Source organism: Camellia sinensis, chromosome 1 (assembly GCF_055761805.1).
Source record: "Camellia sinensis isolate YWXY chromosome 1, ASM5576180v1, whole genome shotgun sequence".
In the NCBI taxonomy this organism is placed as follows: domain Eukaryota; kingdom Viridiplantae; phylum Streptophyta; class Magnoliopsida; order Ericales; family Theaceae; genus Camellia; species Camellia sinensis.
In genome coordinates this window covers 12,171,092-12,177,847 of record NC_138961.1, presented here as the reverse complement: position 1 = coordinate 12,177,847, position 6,756 = coordinate 12,171,092, and positions in this window count along the sequence as shown.

Genomic DNA, 6,756 nt, shown 5'->3' with positions numbered 1-6,756 from the left:
AAGTCAAGGGCTGTGGTTGTATGGATTTGAATAACCGTTTTATATAACTAGGCTCTAGCCTTGGAAACATGTAAACCTTTAGAGGTATTTATTTGTTTATTTACTTATTGTTGGATTAATGTATTGTTGCATGAAGAACTATTGTATCATGTAATGTAAGTTTGAAGATTTATATTCGGTTTTCCTTGAAAGAGCCATAATTGTTGTATTATCATTTGGGCTAGAAATTTGGGGCTGTAGACGCGCTCCCGCGAACCCTCCGACATCCGCGCTTGCGATGAGGGCGGCGCGAATCTCGTTTTGTTCTGAGCTACTACAGTTCGGACTCAATGTCACGGTTCTTAATCTAATCTTGCAAAGTGTAATGCAAGACTGATAAATCACCAAAGAGTCCAAATCCGGCAAATTGTTTTGGAAAATTGATTTTTATAAAAAAGTGTCAAACATTGACTGCTTTGCCAGATACATAATCGCCACCTAAATATTTTGTTTTGGGGGAATTTAGGAAACCCTGACTCGTGCCTAAGGCCACGTGTCCGTCATCACCAAAGTTGCCTCAGCCCGGGAACTTGGGTACGAGAGGGGAAGGTCATGCAATGAGCACCCCCGCTCGCCCGATCAAAGATCGGCCTGTACTAAGCATGATATTTTGTTTTTGAAAACACATGTGCTTTTATTCCAATTAATTAGCTAATCTTACTACGTGATGCGCACAGCATACAAGTATAAACTAGATCGCCTAATTTGGAACAAAACATTACATATTCGTTTGAAAATGGTTTGAAGTTTGCTACTCGCAAGTAGGCTAAATCGGGGATTTCAATGAATTGTTCCAATTCAAGTAATCCAGCCTCCACCTACAGGCATTCAGGCAGTTATGTCACATAAGTAGTTAGCCTCATGGCAAGCATGCTTTCATGGCAGTCAGTAACACACATGCAGTATGCTAAAGCGTAAACACTCACAGTGTACTCCAAGCCAAAATAGAGCACTAGTTAGAAATCATGCATGATCCTAGTTCATGTTAAGATGTCTTGTGCAACACAGGCAAAGTGTAGCTAAGATAGGCTCGACTATCTAGAATATCATGTGAAATGCAACTTGATAGTATGTTGTTGAACACGTATTCAAGTAGATGTATTGAAATACAATGCTGTTAATATGATGCGCCGAGCCTGGTGCATGCAAAACAGATGTATGATGCACGCATGCAAGCATAAGGTATGCTAATTGAAACATGCCCTAAAACTAACTATCGTAAGTGATTAAGTAAAAGGAAAAAAGAAATGGGGGTTGGAAGACATGCATCACACACACGCACGCTTATTACAACCATTGGCCCTCTCGACGGAGGGTCCGAATAAGAAGCTAACTAGCTAATCTAAGCTAATTAAACTAATTATTACATCACAACGAAGCTAATTAACTAATCCTAGTTAACTAACTATTACAAAACAATTAAGCAGCTAAACGCATTAACTACTTAAATACAGAATCCAAAGCATAAACTAGCTAATCACATTAGCTAAGTAAGGAAATAAAACAAGGTCCTCAGAGGTAGAAGATTGTATGCATGCCCGGTCGCCTCGTTCGGAAATCCGTCGCGATGCTCTAACTTGCCTCTGTTTGCAGCTGTTCTCAGAACCTTGCACCAAGCTCCAGAAAACTTCTCACTCACCTTGGGGACCTGTAGAAGGGTGGCCGACCAGTTGTTGCTCTCTCCAGCTACTGGCCGACCACATTTTGTTGTTGCAGGGCAGAAAAATTGGTCAACCAGCTAGTTTTTCTGGCTAGCCGACCAGTTGTTGCTGCCAAACTCCAGTTTTCTGCAATAGAGAGCAAGAGAGGGCATGGCAATGTATTTGCAAGATATGTGTGCACAACCACCCTCCCTATCATTTCATAAGCTCAAAGGAGTGTGGTTCTCGACCCTCGGCCCACCAATTGCGCATTTCAATGCATGATGGCCGAGAGGCGAAGTTGCACAATTCAATGTAAATGAATGCACAAGTAAACACATAAATGCCTAGAACTCTATCATGTATGATCAAGAGCGTTGGCGACCGAGAATTGAGGCACGTTTCATCACGTCAAGTATGGAACGTCCATCGTTTCTCGTATTTGGATTAACACCTATTCCAAACACAATGCAACATAAAACATGGCATGCACAATGCTATGTAACATGCAATATGCAAAAATGTAATGCAACACAAGCATGCAAACATCTAATGCAAATGGCATACAAACATGCGAGGGACAAGCACGCAACCATGCAACTAACATACTAGCATACACAATGCGAATGAACTACATGGCATACACAATGCTCATGGCAACTAACATACACAATGCAAGTGGTAACAAGCATACACAATGCAATGACTAACACGGCATACTCAATGCAATATGATCATGGCATACACAATGTGATATGATCATGGCATACACAATGCGAATCAAGAGCATCGCATGCGCAATGCAAACAATAACACAACACGCACGATGCGATGTAACATGGTATACACAATGCTCGATGGGCTTAAACCGAATATGGGTAGACCTCAGTCATGCCCAAATCAATGGCCATAACACCAAAATAAAGGCACAAAATACAAAGCATGCATGCACAATGCATTGGCCAAACAAGTAGGCCTAAGAACACAACCCTCAAGAAGGCTCAAGGAGGGACAAATGCGGAAGTGTAACAACACTAAATGCACTGAAATGAGGTAAGAAATGATGCCAAATCATTTAAGCAATGCAAGTATAGCATGCAAAGGTCCTAAAGCATGAAAGCTAATGAGGAGGATTATAAAGGAGGCATGCAATACATGGCAAATATACATGAACCAACTATAAACATAGCTCAAGTGGGTCTAAACATGGACCAAAACATACTAAGTTAGGGGCTCAAAGGCCTAGGCAAGATGGCATACATGCTAGGCCATAAGTAAGGCAACAATGCACAACACTTTAAAGGCATTCAAAGCATGAGAGAAGTGGAAACATGGCAATGCTATAAACTCTGAAATGAAGTATTAAATTATGCCAAATCATCTAAATAGCTCAAAGATAGCATGCACGAGTCAACAAAACACAAAGCTAGCAAGGCCAATTGCACTACAGTTATACAAAGCATGAAGGATATGGCAAAGGCAACCCAAAACAGTTCTAGAACATGTCAAAATGATACTAAAACATGCATGGAAAGAAGCCAAAACAAGCTAGCATGAAGGGCATAAGGCATGATGCATACAAGGCAAATAAGGTGGATTACACTACACCTATTAAGACCAAGCATGGGATGACTTAACCAATAAAAATCAGAGTTATATCATGGCAAAATAACTCCAAAAACACATTGAAATGATAGCTCACAAACTAAGGCATGAAGGCATACGCAATGGTTCATGTTAAGGCATAAAGGGGCAAACCCTCCAACGTATTGAATGAGTGATAAATGCAAGTGCATGAGCATGAAACATGGACTGAAATCACATAATAAATGATGCCAAATCATTCAAATGGTCCAAGTAAAGCATGCTAGTGGACTTGGTGCACAAAGCTAACAAGCTAGATTGAACTATGGCTATACAAAGAAAGTCATGCATGGCTAAAAAAACCAAAATCAAAGCTAAAGCATGTTAAAACATGGACAAAAGTTTCTTGAAGTTAAGCCAAAAGCATGCTAGAATGACATGTTAAAGTATGATGCATGTTAGGCTAATTTATGGAAATGCACTACAAGTGCATGGAGCATGCAAAGGCCAACCAAACCAAACCCTAACAAAGGTATGACATGGTAAAACAACACCAAAAACATGCTGAAATGGACTCAAATGAAGCTAGAATGACATGCTACTTCATGAAGCATACAAAGCTAGTTTGTGTGATTTACACTACAAGTGTATAAACCATGCATGGAGTGACCAAACCAAGTAAAAAAGGTGGCATGCCTCAGCAAAATAAGCCCAAATACAAGCTAAGATATGGCCAACATAAACTTAACAAACATGCTCACACATGAGGCATATGAAGGCAAGTATTGAAGTCACAAGGAGAGGGGATGGCCCTCTTCTTTTTGGGACCTTAAAACACCATCCCCACCACTAAAATCCCTCTGGGTTTCAGTGGTGAGGAGGCCAAAACAGGGTGGTCCCAAAAGCTCACAAAGAAGGCACAAAAGCCAGGCCAAACAAGGCCTAAGAGGGGGTAAACAACCCCAAACACAAAAGTGACCTTAAACAAAGATCTTAAGCACCAAAATTCAAAACGTTTTGTAGTTCAGAGTTAAGCTTAAAACAGCATGCAAATAGGGCTAAAAACTTAAGCAAAAATGGGGGTTTAAAAGGTTAAAGGCTCACCCTTGAAGACCACCTTCAAAGTTGCAACTCCAGCAACTTTTCCAAGCTCAAACCAAACCAAGAACCTCAAAACCAGCTCCTAAGCACCTCAGCAACAAAAGGATGGTGTTTGAGTGTGTGTTTGTGTGCAATAGTGAGACAAAATGACACTTTAAGGCACAAAAATGAAACAAAGAGAGAGATATAGAGACAAGAGTGTATCTATCTCTCAAACCACCAATTTCTGAACCTGGAGGAGGGAGGGGGATCCTCCCTCTTATAGAGAACAAAAGCACAGGCTTCTTGAAGAAGCTAAGGCTCAAGGCCATCCCTCCATACACGCGTATGGAGGATGGTTCAAATGCTTTCCAACTGTGCCAGCTGGAAGAAAATATCTCCAAAAAGGTGACAAAAAGCAGCCGACCACTTGAAGTGGTCGGCCAGCTACTTAAAGTGATCGGCTTACCACTTTAAGTGGTCTCCTAAGAGGACAACTGGTCGGCCATGATGGGAGATGGTCAGCAGCATGAAAACAATGCAGTGGAGTGGTGGCCGGCCAGAAAAGGTGGTCCAAAGACCAAGCAAACCAGTTGTCCGACCAGAAAACTGGCTGGCGAGAAGAAAAGTGGTCTCCAAGGGGAAGAACTAGTCTCCCACCCTTGTACCACCTTCCAAACAAGGAAAACAAGATTTGTACCAAAAACAAACCAAAATGGATGCAAGACGAAAGTTTGGGGGGCAAGTCGCGCAGCCAGGAGCCTCGGAAACTAGCTGACGAGCACCAAAAGTGGTCTCCCAAACCACAGTGGCCCTCTAGGCCAAGGGAACAATGTGTGGTTCAAAAACCACGCCAAACGGAGAACGTTAAGTGGTCCCGAGACAAGGCGCGTGATCGAAGGCTCCAAAAATCAGAAACTAGCTTCCGAGCGGGAAAAGTGGTCTACGACTACAAAAATGGTCTATAACCACAAAAGAGTGGTCTATAAGACCTCTCCCTCCCTCAGGCAAGGAAAACAAGACTTGATCCGCAAACCGAGCCAAGGCACGAAGAGTTTAGAGGCCCAGAGGCAAGGCTCTCAGCCAAAACTCCGAAACCTCGAAACGAGCATAACATACACAATCACCGAGCGCTCAATCGATGACGTCCGAGTCTTAAGGTCGGTCAAAAATGGGGTGTCTACAGTTGCCTCTCTTTGACAGAACTCGGAAGTTATAAAATGACGAGAGAGAATGTCAAAGCCCAGAGACGACCCATTTTTAACAAGGCCGAAAACTTAGACAAATTGGCAAGATAACAAAGAGATGTGCCCGCAGGTTGGGACAAGATGCAAATGACATGCAAGATGCTGAACATAACTTATGATCATGCAAAGAAAGCTGTAATGAAGCAATTATACACAATAAATGCAACAGTTTAAGTAAGCAAATACAAATCAAACTACATTACATGCAGAAAGGATGTAAGAAAATTATACAATTCTCACTACGTCTCACGCGGAGAATACAATACCGTCTGGTTCGTCTGGTCGCGCCAGCTTCAAATGAACTGTACATACAATATCGTGCCTGCAAAAGAAAGAAACTCAACAAGAACAATATCGTTAGAAACGTGCATAGCAATGCAAGTGAAAAGTGCGTGACAACGTAAGTGGAGGGGTGCATGACAATGCAACCTAAGTGTGACGCATAACAATGTGGAAAGGGTTGCATAACAATGCAACCTAAGTGTGACGCATAGCAATGCGGAAAGGGGTGCATAACAATGCAACCTAAGTGTGATGCATAACAATACGAAAAGGGGTGCATGACAATGCAACCTAAGTGTGACGCATAACAATGCGGAAAGGGGTGCATAACAATGCAACCTAAGTGTGACGCATAACAATGCGAAAAGGGGTGCATGACAATACAGCCTAAGTGTGACGCATAACAATGCGGAAAGGGGTGCATGACAATGTAACCTAAGTGCGCATAGCAATATAAGTAAAACGAGCGTGACAACACAAGTAGTGAATGCAAAACAAAGCCACAAGTGGTGTGCATAACAAATGCAAAAGAGGAATAACTTTGATAGCATGCCTTGAAACAAAACGCCGGTTAAAGAAAAATAAGCCCTAGAGCGAGCAGATCAACTGAAACCTCCGATTTACTCTCGGAGGGGTCACAACGTATTCAAAAAGGATACACCTTGCTTTTGACGAGTGACGACGATCCATGCGTCGAAGACTTGAATTGAAGTTTCCGCGAGGACAATTTTGCACCAAAAAGTGTACCTTTCTTGCACTTTCCCGAGAGCCGAGGACTCCAATCACCACCAAAACACACAGGGAGAACAAAGGAGCTCTAAAGATCACCCAGGAGGCTAGCCAACCAGTTATATTAGTGGCCGACCAGTTGTTGATCACCAAAG